Below are 13,904 nucleotides of genomic sequence, written 5' to 3' on the forward strand. Positions count from 1 at the left end.
CTGTGGAATAGGATCTATTTCCCTTGTCTACTCAATAGTTCTATGCTGTCTCATTTTGCCTTCTGCACCTTAAGTATTTCTTACTTTGTAGGTCAAATTATAGGTGAACTGTCATATCCCCTTATGTCTACGAAAGCAATATTCTTTGGAGAAAAATATAAAGTATACATTTGTGGCTTGTATGTATCTTGAGAGTCTTCTTTCCATTCCATATTTTAGAAGCTCAATAAAGTTGGAGTTTCTAACCTTTGGGTCACAGCACAACCCTGGTTAAGTTTCTCTGACTTCTAAAGTAGCTACAAGAATGAGAATTGTTATAAAGCAGGGAAAAGCTCTTCTTTAACAATTAGGATTCATCTACAACTAGAGCATTTTATTAATTACACATTGTAATCACATGGATAGTCACAAAACCAATCGTGCAAGTCTGTATTTAGAGATTTGTAGACAGAAGACTTAACGTAAACATAGAAATGTTAAACCTACTCAACTGTAACCTGCAAAGAAGATAACAAGAAGGATTCTGTTCTCTGTATGATTTGTGAACAATGCTAAGTAAATATTCATCATTAATATATAATAACTGTTGCTTTTGGCAGTTCACTTTTCATTTAATTTGATAATGTGTCCAGTAAATGAAGTGGTACAGGCTACAGTGTTTTACCAACACAATTGCATATTTTCAATCATTGTTAAATGAAGGCAGCTCAAGGCAAAGCTTTAACCCCCACTAGTTTTGTGTGTGATAAAAAGAGAAGGCGCTATCAATCTTTATTGTCTGTCTCGCTTACTGTAATTGCATTCAATAGTCCACTGATTCTGTTGTCTGTGCTAATGTCAGGAACAGAGGAGAGCCAGATGCTCAGACTTGATCATATGCATCCAGTGGCCACTTTGATAAGTTGGCAGCAAGTCACTGGGTTTGATGATAAATTGTTAACGCTATAGATTATGAACAGCTGAACACTGCAAGTGTACATGGAGGAAACTTCTTACCTTGTTTTAAATCTGGCATCATGATGCTAGCTAAAGGGCATGTCATGTATTATTCAAATGCATCTTGCACTGGAAATGTGCCAATGACTCATTGTATCCCTATGAATAGTAAAAGCAACAACAACAACAAAAATCCACAGTGATTTGAACATGACATTAATGGTCCCAGGATTATGAAAAGCATTTTGAAATACTGTTTAATAGTTCTGATTATCTAATTCAACAAGAAGAAAGCTTCTGAGTTGTATTCACATTTAATTCGTATTAAATCATGTTCTTCCTGGTCATTTCTGTTATATTAGCTGATAATGAGGAAGTTTTCTAAAACCAAACCAATTTTTCATTAGTGAAAGCCCATGGCAGTTTGCTTGTGAAAGGACATATATTGGAGCTGGGAGGCAAGCAGTGTGTTGATATTTTTGCTAAGGTTTTGTTTTATACAAATGCTGCTGCTGCTGAGAGAGACGTGACACAGGCCATTTGTACAGGGTATATAATTGGTCTTATTTCTACTGAGCCCATGTAGACATTTGTAAAATTCAAGGTTGTGGTTCTGAAGTCATTGGAAATCTATTAAAGTTGCTTTAAAAAGCTGACATAACCATGAACTGTATGACAGTTTCATTCTAGAGAGTGCTAAGCTGTTGACCACATTTTTAATGTAAAGTTCTAAGTTCAGATGATGAATATTTCTTTATTATTCTAGAAATTGCTCTTGAAGTCTCCAATCATTAATTAGGCTTGGATTCCCTAAAATAAACACATTAAGAAATGCTGGGCTTATGGATTGGGGCAAAAAAGTCTCTTATCTAAGTGATTTTTTTTTGTTAGATAATCAAAATTTTATAGTCTCTTGTGTGTTACTTTTTGCCTATGCTGCCAGGAGACTCAAAACTGAATCATAATGACTTTTGTAGCTGAGTTTTCAGATATGCATATCTTTTCTTTCATTTCTCCTTTATTCTCCACTTGTTACTAACTTTACCTTGTTTTTCTTGTTTCTCCCTTATTGGCAGGATGCATATGTAAGGAAAATGGATAGCAGAGTAAAGAAGGGAGAGAACAAACTTTATCATGACATTTTAAAGACAGAGCCCTGAGGTATTTAACCGTGTCTCAGAAATAGAAACCAAAGTCTGTAGTTATCACAAATGTGAAATCCTAGCTGACACTGAGAGTCACTTAAACCTCTCTTAGGGTCATTTCCTTATCTTAAAAAAGTGGGCATAATAAAATCATTTAATTAATAAGACTTGGGTGAAGATTAAATTAATATCAAATAAACATTTAATAAATGTTAGCAGCTATGATGCTAAAAACTTTTTATGTGAGCTCTGGAATGTAAAGATAGCATAAACTTATGACCCAAATGTTAGAGTTTACTTCCGATGGCAGCTGAAATTAGACTCAACCCTTAAAATAATTTCACCATAATTTGGAATACTACAAGTTAAATCCTGCTTTACGCAAGCGGATATATGAAAATCTTGGTTTACTCATTTGATTTTTTTGAGATGCACTCTTATTTTAGAAAATATCTTTAACTTTATAAAATTCTTCATTTTAGTGTTCTTTGAGGTATCAGGCTCTTCTGTAAGAATGAGTCATTAAAATTTAAATTTATACAAGATTTGCAAGAGCATATTGTTGGCCTAAAGTAAGATACAGCTCTCTTTCACTCAACACTTGAAGGAGTTCAACCCAGATTAGCACTCCCTCCTTCTGGATTTGTAGTATTATTGCTAATCTTTTGCTTTTTGTGCTACTCCTAGTTTTCTCAGCCTCAGTGGCTGCTCTTTCCAGTATTCTCCCCTTCCTATCCATCTCTGCTCACTTTCTACATTAGAATGCCCAGGGCCTTAGCTTGGGGTTCATTACTTGCTCTACATACACACTCCCACTTGGCGACTTCATCCAGTCCCAAGACTTTACATACCATCTATAGACTAATGGCTGCCAAATTTCTGTTTCCAATGTGACCCCTCTTATGGAACTTCAAATTCTCACTCTAAGTGTATAATAAACACTTAAAACTTGACTTGATTTTCCCCTCAGGCCATCTCATTCCCTAGTTATCTGTACTTCAAGAAGTGTTACCACCATGTAAAGTTGCCCAAGCCAAAAACTTAGATATAATTCTTTATTTTTCTGTCCTCACCCACCACACAAATCCATTGGGAAGTCCTGCTGAGACTATTTCTTGAACATATCTAACCTATCCACTCTATCTGTCTTTTCTTTCCCTACCTTAGCCAATGTGCCAAGTCACCTGCTACTCTCACCTGTGCCACTGCAATAGCCTCCTGGTCTTTCTACTTCCCCTCTTGCTTCCTTATGATCCATGCTCTATATGGCACAAAAAGGGACATTTTGAAAACACAAGTGCATCATGGTACCACTTTCTTCCTAAATCCCTCCAATGGCTTTCCATCACGCCTAGGATAAAGGGCAGAGTTCCTGTAATTGTGAGGCCCTACTTTTCGAAGGCATCTCTTATGTACCCTCACTTCCTGCACTTCTGACACACCAACATGGCTCTGACTCAGGGCCTTTGCACAGATGGCTCATCTACTTGGATCAGCTTTTCCAAGATTTTTACAGGACTGGCTGCTTCTTTTCATTGAGGTTTCAATAAATGCCATCTCATCTAGGATTTCTGAAACATATCTCCACTATCTTTTATGTCACTGTATTTTGTTTTCCTCAAAGATTATCATTGTCTAATTACTTTCTTATTGATTTATTTATTTTTCTGTATTTCACTGCTAACATGTGAGCTTCATGAGAACAGAAACATTTTCATCTTGTCTGCCCCTGAGCCTTCTATTGTGCACATTGGTTCAGAGTGTAGACCCTGGAATCAGGTTCACTAGGTATGAGTGCTACCACTGACACCTACGACTGTGTCATTTCACATCAGTTGTTTCACCCTGGGTGATAAGTTTTCCCAAGTGAAAATGGAGAAAATATTAGTGTCTGCTCATACTGTTGTGGGGAATAAAGGATCATACATGTAAAACATTTATGACAAGTCTGACATTCAATAGACTTTAGCTATTTTCCTCCTTACTTAGAATTAAATTTCTATATATAGTAGCATAGTAGATATTCTATATAAAGGTACACAATGATATTTTTGTGTATTGATGAATATTTTTGAATTTTATATATTTTAATATTTTGGAAAAGATCTCATAATAAATATTTTGACTTCAGAAAAATAATTAGGCTGAGTGTGATGGCTCACACATGTAATCTCAGCACTTTGGCATGCTGAGGTAGGAAGACTACTTGAGCCTAAGAGTTCGACACCAGCCTGGACAGCACAGGGAGACCCCTTCTTTACAAAAAAAAAAAAAAAAATTAGCCAGGGATGGTGGTGCATGCCTGTTTTCCCAGCTACTCAGGAGGCTAAGATGGGAGGGTCACTTGAGCCTGGGAGGCTGGGGCTGCAGTGAGCCTTGATGGTGCCACTGTACTTCAGCCTGGGCAACATAGCAAGACCCTGTCTTAAAAAAAAAAAAGAGAAGAAGAAGATTAATTAATAATTTGCCAAATTAGCTCATTCATAATTAATGGTGAAATCATTTTTTTATAATAGAATTTTGAAGGTTGATAATTTTTTTTATTTTTAAATTGAGACAGAGGCTCACTCTGTCACCCAGGCTGGAGTGCCATGATACGATCTCAGCTCACTGCAACCTCCGCCTCTCAGGTTCAAATGATTCTCATGCCTTAGCCTCCAGAGTAGCTGAGATTACAAGTGTGCCCCACCATGCCTGGCTAATTTTTTTGTATTTTTAGTAGAGATGGGGTTTAACACATGTTGGACAGGCTGGTCTTGAACTTCTGGCCTCAAGTGATCTGCCCCTCTTCTGCCTCTCAAAGTGACAGAATTATAGGCATTAGCTACTACACCTGGCCTGAAGGTTGATAATTATATTTAATAATATAAGTATGCCTTGCCACTTGGAAAAATTAGAACATACAGTCAAGCAAAATGAAAAAATAAAAGTAATCTCTAATTCCTGATATTTTTAGGTATATTTAAACTTCCGGACTCCTCTGTGTTTTGCAATATATATTTTGTTTGACACTAGCTTTCTGTGTTAGCCTGAAATAAAGCCTTGTAGAAGATGGTTTATCTGGGAAGCAATCCCAGGGAGATCATTAATATTGCTGTTGTAAAGTGCACTGCTTTTTTGAAATTATTTTTCAATGTTTGTTAAGTATATGTATAGAATTACAATTGATTTTTACAATTGTATCTGAAAATCTTATTAAACTTAGTAGCTTTTTTGTAGAATCTTTTCTATGTACACAATTAAGTTTTCTGAATAAAGATTATTTTACTCATTCCTTTCTAATTTTAGCCTTTTAATTTCCTTTTCTTGTCTTATTGCACTATAGAAGACCTCCAGTAAAATGAAATGGTGAGAGTAGAAACTTCTGCCTTATTTCCAATTTTGGAGTATGTATTTGTAATACATACTATTAAATATGATGTTAGTTGTGGGGTTTTTGCTGATACCCTTATCAGATTCAGATAGTTGTCTCTCTAGTTTTCTAAGAGATTAATTATTATTATTATCATGAATGGATGTTACATTTTGTCATTTTATCATTTTATTCCCTGCATATGATATGGGGCAGGGGAACCCCAAAATTGAGGCTTAGCCTGAGAGGGTTCATGGTTTCACCCAGGAAGGAATTCAGGGGTGAGCTGGAGGTGTTAGATGGCAACTTTGCATTTTGTTTTGTTTTGTTTTGTTTTGAGATGGAGTCTGGCTCTATCACCCATGCTGGAGTGCAGTGGCACAATCTCATCTCACTGCAGCCTCTGCCTCTGGGGTTCAGTGGTCCTTCCACCTCAGCCTCCCAAAATGCTGGGATTATAGGTGTGAGCCAGCATACCTGGCCTAGGCAGCAACTTTTAGTAAAGCAGCAGTGTACAGTAGCAGCAGAGGTGCTGCTCCTTGTGGAGCAGGGATATCCCATAGGGAGCATGCCCAGAGTAGCAGCTCAGAGGCAATTGGCCATGTATTTATAGCCACTTTTAATTACATGCAAATTAGGGGGCAGACTATGCAGAAAATTCTAGGAAAAGGGTGGCAACTTCTGAGTTGTTGGGTCATTGCCGTGGAAAGTGGTAGTAACTTCTGGGTGTTGCCATGACAGTGGTAAACTGACATGGCACACTGGCAGGCATGTCTTATGGTAAACTGCTTCCACCCTATCCCTGTTTTAGCTAGTCCTCAATCTGGTCCAGTGTCTGGGCCCAATCTCCAGGGTCAATTCCTACCTCCTACCTCACATCTACTGGGAAGATCATATGGCTTTTCCTGTTCATTTTGTTAATATGTTGCATTTTATTGATTTATTTTCAGTTATGAAATCAGCCTTACATGTATTAGGTATAATATATTATTATAACCTTGATTATGATGTATTAGCTTTTAAATATAGTTTAGATTCAATTTTCTAATATTTTGTTACAGATACCTGTGTATATATCCACAGTAGTATCAGTCTATAATTTTTTTTTGTTTTTGTTTTGCTTTTGTTTTTTTCCTGAACAGTATCATGGCCAGGTTTTGGTGTTGGAGTTATATTGGCTCATAAAATAAATTGAGAAATGGCCTTCCCTCTCTATTTTTAGAAGGAGTTTGTGTAAGAGTTACAATTTCTTTTTAAAATGTTTGATAGAGCTCACCAGTAAAACCAGCCAGATCTGAAGTTTTCTTTGTGGAACAGATTTAAATGATAATTTAAATGTAGTTACTTGATAAGTGGCTATGCAGATTTTCTTTTTCTTCCGTATCACTTTGACAAGTTTTGTTTTATAAGGAATTTATTCATTTCCTAAATTGTTGAATTTATGCACATAAATTTATGCACATAAATATTTTTTAATATCTTTTTTGTTATCTCTAGTGTCTGTAGTGATAGATCCCTACTTTTGTTTCTGATATTGGTATTTTGTGTACTCTGTCTTTTAAAAATTAGTTTTGAAACGGGTTCATCAATTTTATTAATCTTCTAAAAATCAAATTTTGGCCCTGTTATTTTTTTCTACTGTTTGTTTTTGAATTTATTGATCATGCTTTTATCTTTATTATTTTCTTCTTTCTACTTGGGTTTATTTTTTCTTTGTATGTCTTCTTAAGATAGAAACTTAGATCACTGACTTTATATTTTTAATGTTCTTTTGTAATAAAAACATATAAAACTATACATTCCTCTTCAATTACTTCCATAGCTGTATCCCACAATTATTGATATGCTGAGTTGTTATTCAGTTTGAATATTTTCTAAGTTCCCTTTATCAACTCTTTTTTGATCCACAGATCAAATAGGTCTACTATTTAATTTTCAAATATTTGGTGATTTTCTTACTACCTTATTTTTGATTCTAGATTTCAGTTCTATCATCATCAGAAAACTGGTACTGTAAGATTTCAAACCTTCAAATGTATTTAGATTCATTTATGGTCCACTGTGTACTTAAAGCATTGTATTCTAAGTTATTGGGTGTGCTATCTTGTAAGTATCAATGAGGTCAATTCTGGAAATATTCTATATATCTATTATATTTTTCTATTTTTCTATAAGTTTTGGAGAAAGAGTGTCAAAATCTACACTTAAGACCCTGTATTTATCTTTTTCTTTGTTTCTGTCAATGTTTGTTTTTAGCATTTTGGATCTCTGTTATTAGATACTCACACATTTATGGTTGCCATATCTTTCTGACAATTTGAGCCTTTGTTTGTTATAACATGTCCCTTTTTATTTCTGATATACTCAGTGACATGAAGTCTAATTTGTCTGATATTATTATAGCAACATCAGCTTTCTTATACTTACTATTTGCCTTGCATAGCTTTTCAATCCACTTACTTTTATGCTATTATCATATTTGAAGTATATCTAGTATCCATGTTTGTGTTTGCCTTGTTTATTTTTCATGCTATTTCTGCCTTTTACTTTTTTGTGTAATTAGAATATGGTGGGGTTTAAGTCTAGAATGTGCTATGTGTTTTCTATTTATCCCATTGGCTTTTAGTTCTTTTGTTCACCTTTCTTGCCTTCTTTTGGGCTAATTTAGTATTAAAAGAATTCCAATTTAATTTTTCTATTAGCTTTTTTTTTTTCCTTCAAATTATTTTTCAAAGTTGCTTTAGGGATTAAAATATGTAACAGCATCTGGCACTCAAAAATTTCAACTTTTTCTTCAGCATTTAAAATAATGCTGCTGATTGGAAGAAAATAGATAACTACTTATCAAGTTAATGACCAAATTCATGATGTGGTTTTTGTCTTTTGATAAATGCTTTTGACTTTTATATATTTCTAATATTGATTTATGAAAAAAGACCTTTTACACCTTTTGGACCTGAAAAGAATTATTAAAATACTCATAACATTATTTCAAGTGATCTGTTAACAATCATATTGCCACTTAAATTTCTAAAATTGATATATCAAGACTGGATATGTTAGTCAATAAATGCAAGCAAATTACCCTACTCATTCTAAATGGCGAAGTTACTATTTTCTTTTATAGGATGTTGAATGGCTGGTGACTTTCTCATGACATAAATAAAACTTGTTGATTTGGTTTCCATCAGCTACTTCAACATTCTGAAGTCCTGAAAGCTAAATCCTGTTTTTAATTATGTCCATTAACTCTTAGTTGTGTCTGAACTCTTGATTTTTTAAAATGTGTTTTGTAACTGTAAACTATGAGCTGTCATCCTTAGCATGGTACTATCTTGGGAAACCTGTGCTATCTGTATTAAGAGCGTATGTCTACAGAGCATTTTTGCATTATCTACTACCAGATGTCCTGAGGTGTATCCTAATCTGTGGACAGTTATTATGCCAGTTTCATAACTTAGGAATTCCCAAATCATAGGACTAAAATTAAACCACATTTTCTTCACCTGCCCTCTCATCATACATTTCCAGAGACTGTTTTTTCCTCTTCTATTCCAACTCAGAAAGAGGGAACCTTCTGTGTCATCTTTTTGTACCAGTTATTGTATTTTTTGAGGCCATTCAGGATGTAGTCCCATGAAGGTCCTGATTTTCATGATGATGTAGAAGGAGGGATTGTCTCAGTTCCCATCTCTTTCTTCTGAAACTTGAGGCTCTTTATCTTATCACTGGGTCTGTGTTCAAAATGAAGCTTTGGAATTACCAAGAGAGATCTTTATGCACACCTCTACACAACCCATCCCCGAGCAGTGCATATATTTTTTGCTCTGGTTTTCAGTTTTTTCTTCAGTTCTGGCCTTGGGGGTTTACTTAACTTTCTTGCTCACTTGAATATGTATTAATTGGGTGTTTCCACTGCACCTGTAGTCCCAGCTACTAGGGAAGCTGAGAGAGGAAGATCACTTGAGCTCAGGAGTTTGAATCCAGCCTGGGCAATGTAGTGAGACCCCACTTATAAAATGTTTATTTATTTATTTATTTTAAGACAAAGTCTCACTCTGTTGCCCCACCTGGAGTGCAGCGGTACAATCTTGGCTCACTGCACCCTCAACCTCTTAGGCTCAGGTGATCCTCCCATCAGGGTCAGGTGATCCCCCCCACCTCAGCCTCCTGAGTAGCTGGGATTACAGGCATGCACCACCCAGCTAAATTTTGTATTTTTAGTAGAGACAGGGTTTTGCCATGTCACCCTGGCTAGTTTTCAACTCCTGGGTTCAAGTGATCCACCTGCTGCAGCCTTCCAAAGTGCTGGGATTACAGATGTGAGCCACCATGGCTGATCTCTCTCTCTGTATATATATATATTTTAAAAAATTAGTCAGGTATGGTGGCATGTGCCTCTATTCCTGGCTACTCAGGAGGCTGAGGTGGGAGGACTGCTCGAGCCCAGGAGTTTGAGAATACAGTGAGCAAGACTGTGCCACTGTATCCCTGCCTGGGCAACAGAGTGAGACACAGTTTCTAAATTAAAAACTTCCTAATCCACATTATTTCCTATAAATACACAAAAATGCTGTGCATGCTAACTAGCGTCATATCTCTTTGTGTTTCACTAAAATCGTATTATCTTGGTGTGATAACAGTGGTTATATGATGATCAGAAAGTCTGCCTCTTCGTGGTATCTGAGACGAATGAGACATCCTTGTGCCAAATACTGATGAGGGAATTTCAACTATTCCCATTATTCACAGTGGTGAGAATTTAATGTAATTTCTTTCTCAATATTTCCCCAATGTTCTCGATATTTTGTTTAATAATTCATCCCCAAATTTGTAATTGTTGTTTTATTGTGTTACTAAACATTTATTTGTACCACATTCTGTTTCTGTTCCATTGTCCAGTCCATAAATTTTCATGTTAAAAATCCACGTTTCGTACAAAATAAACATGGAACTTCTGGGAAAAGTGAAATAAAAGTAGACATTGTTTATGTAAATATTTGGACTCACTGTATTATAGCTTTCTGGACCTAAAGCTGTGAGCTAGATATCCTGATTGCCAAAATTGTCTTGGGATCTTGGATGTCTTTGCTTCCATTCTAGAGCTAAGTAAGATTGTATTTTTTAATTATACTACGTGCCATGTGTCATAGCTGAAATCCTAATAGTCACACCTATGAAGAATGGAAAATATTTACATCTTATAAGATTTTGTTCAAGAACCGGAAGGCAAAATAATGGAGTACCTTTGTATAAAATAAACCTTGATGTAAACATCTGGATTTACTTAGCAATTTGTTCATAGAACTGAAGTATAATTAAAAGGCTAATTTTCTAGTTTGCTAGTCGTTTCTCTCAACTGCAGACATAATCATAGAAATATAGGTTTTCCCGTTTGGAAAGAGTCTTAAAGACTAACACTCTTTTTGAAGGTTAAATCCCCTCTATAATATTTCTGCCAAGTATTATTCAAATCTGGAATTTGGTGTTTGTCTCATAGCTGTGTAACCTGGTGATGTAAGCCCTCTTGACTCTTGGAGACCAGTTGCGTGTCCGGGGATGGTTAGTAACCTTCTTCTGCTTGTGGTATGTTTCTTTGTCTCACTTGCTCTGAATCTTCATGCTCCTGAATGTAAGTTGGATGTCTCATGAGGCACAGGACAGTTGGGATACAATACCCAGTGCTTTACTAGTTTTCACACTAAAAAAAAAAAAAAAAAAAAAAAAAAAAAAAAATTCTACCTACATCAAGCAGTTAATAAGTTTGTAGTTTGTGTGTGTGTGTGTGTGTGTGTGCGTGCGCGCAAGCACATACGTGTTGTGGGAGGGGTAAGGAGTAACGGAGGAGAAGGTCATTATGCTGTCTATGGGGTCTTTCACCAATTTTTTTTTTCTGCTCTCTAAAATTCACCTCATTTGCTTGAGGTTGAGGCAAGTGTCATTCGGAAAACTTCCATTCCTATTTACTGTAATCCCTGTCTCTAGTCTATCCTAATTTTATGAAAGATTTACTTTCAACCAAGATTGTACTCACTGTAAAGGAAAGTCTGGTGAATATTTCTTTTCTCATCACACATAAAAATTATCTTTAAAGTACACCTACCTACATATTTTGTACAATAGTATGAATTTGAAATACATAGCTTGCTGATTTGAATATCTTATACATTTGGGGTAAGAAGTGGTGAAGACATTTAAATTATAATAATCTTCGAGATGTGAAGGGTTATCCAGGATGGAGGAACTTTGCGTAGGTATACCCATGGCAGGCAGGCCCGCTTGATAGAGGAAATAACTTGCTTTCAGGTTAGGGAGTGATAAACTATTGTAAACTAAATACTCTTATATTATATTCATTTAAATAGAGAATTAATACCTACATACATGTTGCCAGATATTTGTTATTTATTACCTTCCTTAGTAAAAGTATAAGACTAATCTGTAATTAGCACATTTACCTTCTATATGGAAAGCTCTCGAAGAACTTACAAACATTAAATGAGCAATTACTATAAAGTTAAACACTGTGGTGCCCCACATGGCTGCTCTTGTGGTTTTAAAAGTGCATAGATAACAAATCAGATTCTAAAATAGCATATTTCCCTCTGCACATTCTTCTAGCACAGAAAAAACAAACACTAACATCTTACCAAAAGTTTAAATTTGACTAATTCTGAATTAATGTAAACACATCATTAACTCTTATTGCCATGATGATTATTTTTATTGAGGGTTATGCAGAATTATTTGCACTTGTCACTTAATTAAAAGAGACATTTACTTTTGTTTCATTTCTTGACAGAATGGAGAAATGCATCTATCCTTTCCCCTGGTTTTCAAATGGTGTTGACAAAAATATCTTTGATCTTACTTAAGAACAGAATGTGTTGGCCAGTTAAATAGCAATGATAACCAAGAGCAAACTCTCCCCAGTGTTTCATATAACTCAGTGTGTCTAAGGGAATTGTGTGGCTATTTTACTGCTGTTTCTCGACAGGTTTTTCATAGTTCTTTTTATAGCTAATATGTTGTTCTGGAGCTACATTCTTTCTAAATACTGGGAAAAAATGAGAAATCCAGGGCTACAGCCATGCCTGTGACACTTGAGTATTGATGATGAAATTGGTGAGGCATTAAGGAAGTGTGAGTTGATAAGCAAGTGATATATTTAAAAGAGAAAACAAAATGGGAAGAATGGTCTGTTGGGTGTTGCAAAAATTACAGAAATATCTTTGGCTTTATGCACCCTTATGTGCGTAATGGTAGCAGCCGTGGTGGCTGGGGCATTGGAGTGTTTTTACACTATTTGGGATGTTGTCCTAAGTGAATTGCCTTAAGATTTTCCATAGAGGCAGGAACCTGAATAAATACTATATATGTTCACATATGTATCCTTGTATATGTTTTTGATTGGAAACAATCCTGTCATAAAATACTTGCCTACTCTGCTAGATTAATATGAGTGTATTTATAGTCTTGGGAATGATTTAATGTTGTTTGATAATCTCGTGTTTTGTTTATACTGAAAAATTAAGTAAGAAGCAGAGAAAAACAAAAAAGTGGTTTGTGACATTCATTTTACCTACTGTTCTTTCTTCTTTTCCTGTATTTTCTTCAAATTAATCAATTAAAATGCACAGATGTTCAATTAAAACTATAAAAATCTTCCATGGCTACAGCTGTTTTGAAGCTGCATTGTTGAAAATTTAACATATCTAGTAATGATTCCCTCTCAGAAGAAATTAAATTAATGACTCTTTGCTAGATTATTTTCCATTTGATAAATTAAACAAAATTAGAAAAAAAACTGAGACTTACTCTGCCTGCTACATTTATTAATTAGCATGATAGACTAGCAGATATTAATATGAAAAGGCAACAAAATGGAAAATATTTCTTATTTTCCAAGTGAAATACCTTCAGGACTGCAGTTTATCTTATCAGCAAATGGTTACATGGTATAAATTATTAAAAATTTACCTGTAAATAGCAGACAAGTGACAAATTTCATCATCCCACATAATAGAGATGGCAGAGATGTGATTATGTGGAACTTATATAAAATTTTTTTTCACATTTTTATCCACCTTTTGCATACTAGTCAGTGACCCTTAAATAATAAGTAGAGAAACAGGATCTTTTTTCTCAATCGTGTTGCTTTATCTTCAGGAAAATTTGATATTTTTTTCTCATTCTCAATTTATTCTTTAATTTTTAAAGATCTTTCTAGTCGTTTTTTTAATGCCAAAACTAGTAGATGGTCATTGCATTAGTGTTCTCCACAACCAAAAGGGGTGTGTGTGTGTGTGTGTGTGTGTGTGTGTGTGGATCTAGAGAGAGATTTATTTTAAGGAATTGGCTCTCATGATTGTGGAAGCTGGCAATTCTGAAATTTGTAGGATAGATTGGCAGCCTAGAAACTCAGGCAGGAATTGATATAGTATTGAGTCCAAAGTCTGCAGGGCAGGACG

The sequence above is a fragment of the Macaca nemestrina genome, chromosome 13, assembly GCF_043159975.1.
Source record: "Macaca nemestrina isolate mMacNem1 chromosome 13, mMacNem.hap1, whole genome shotgun sequence".
Taxonomy (NCBI): Eukaryota; Metazoa; Chordata; class Mammalia; order Primates; family Cercopithecidae; genus Macaca; species Macaca nemestrina.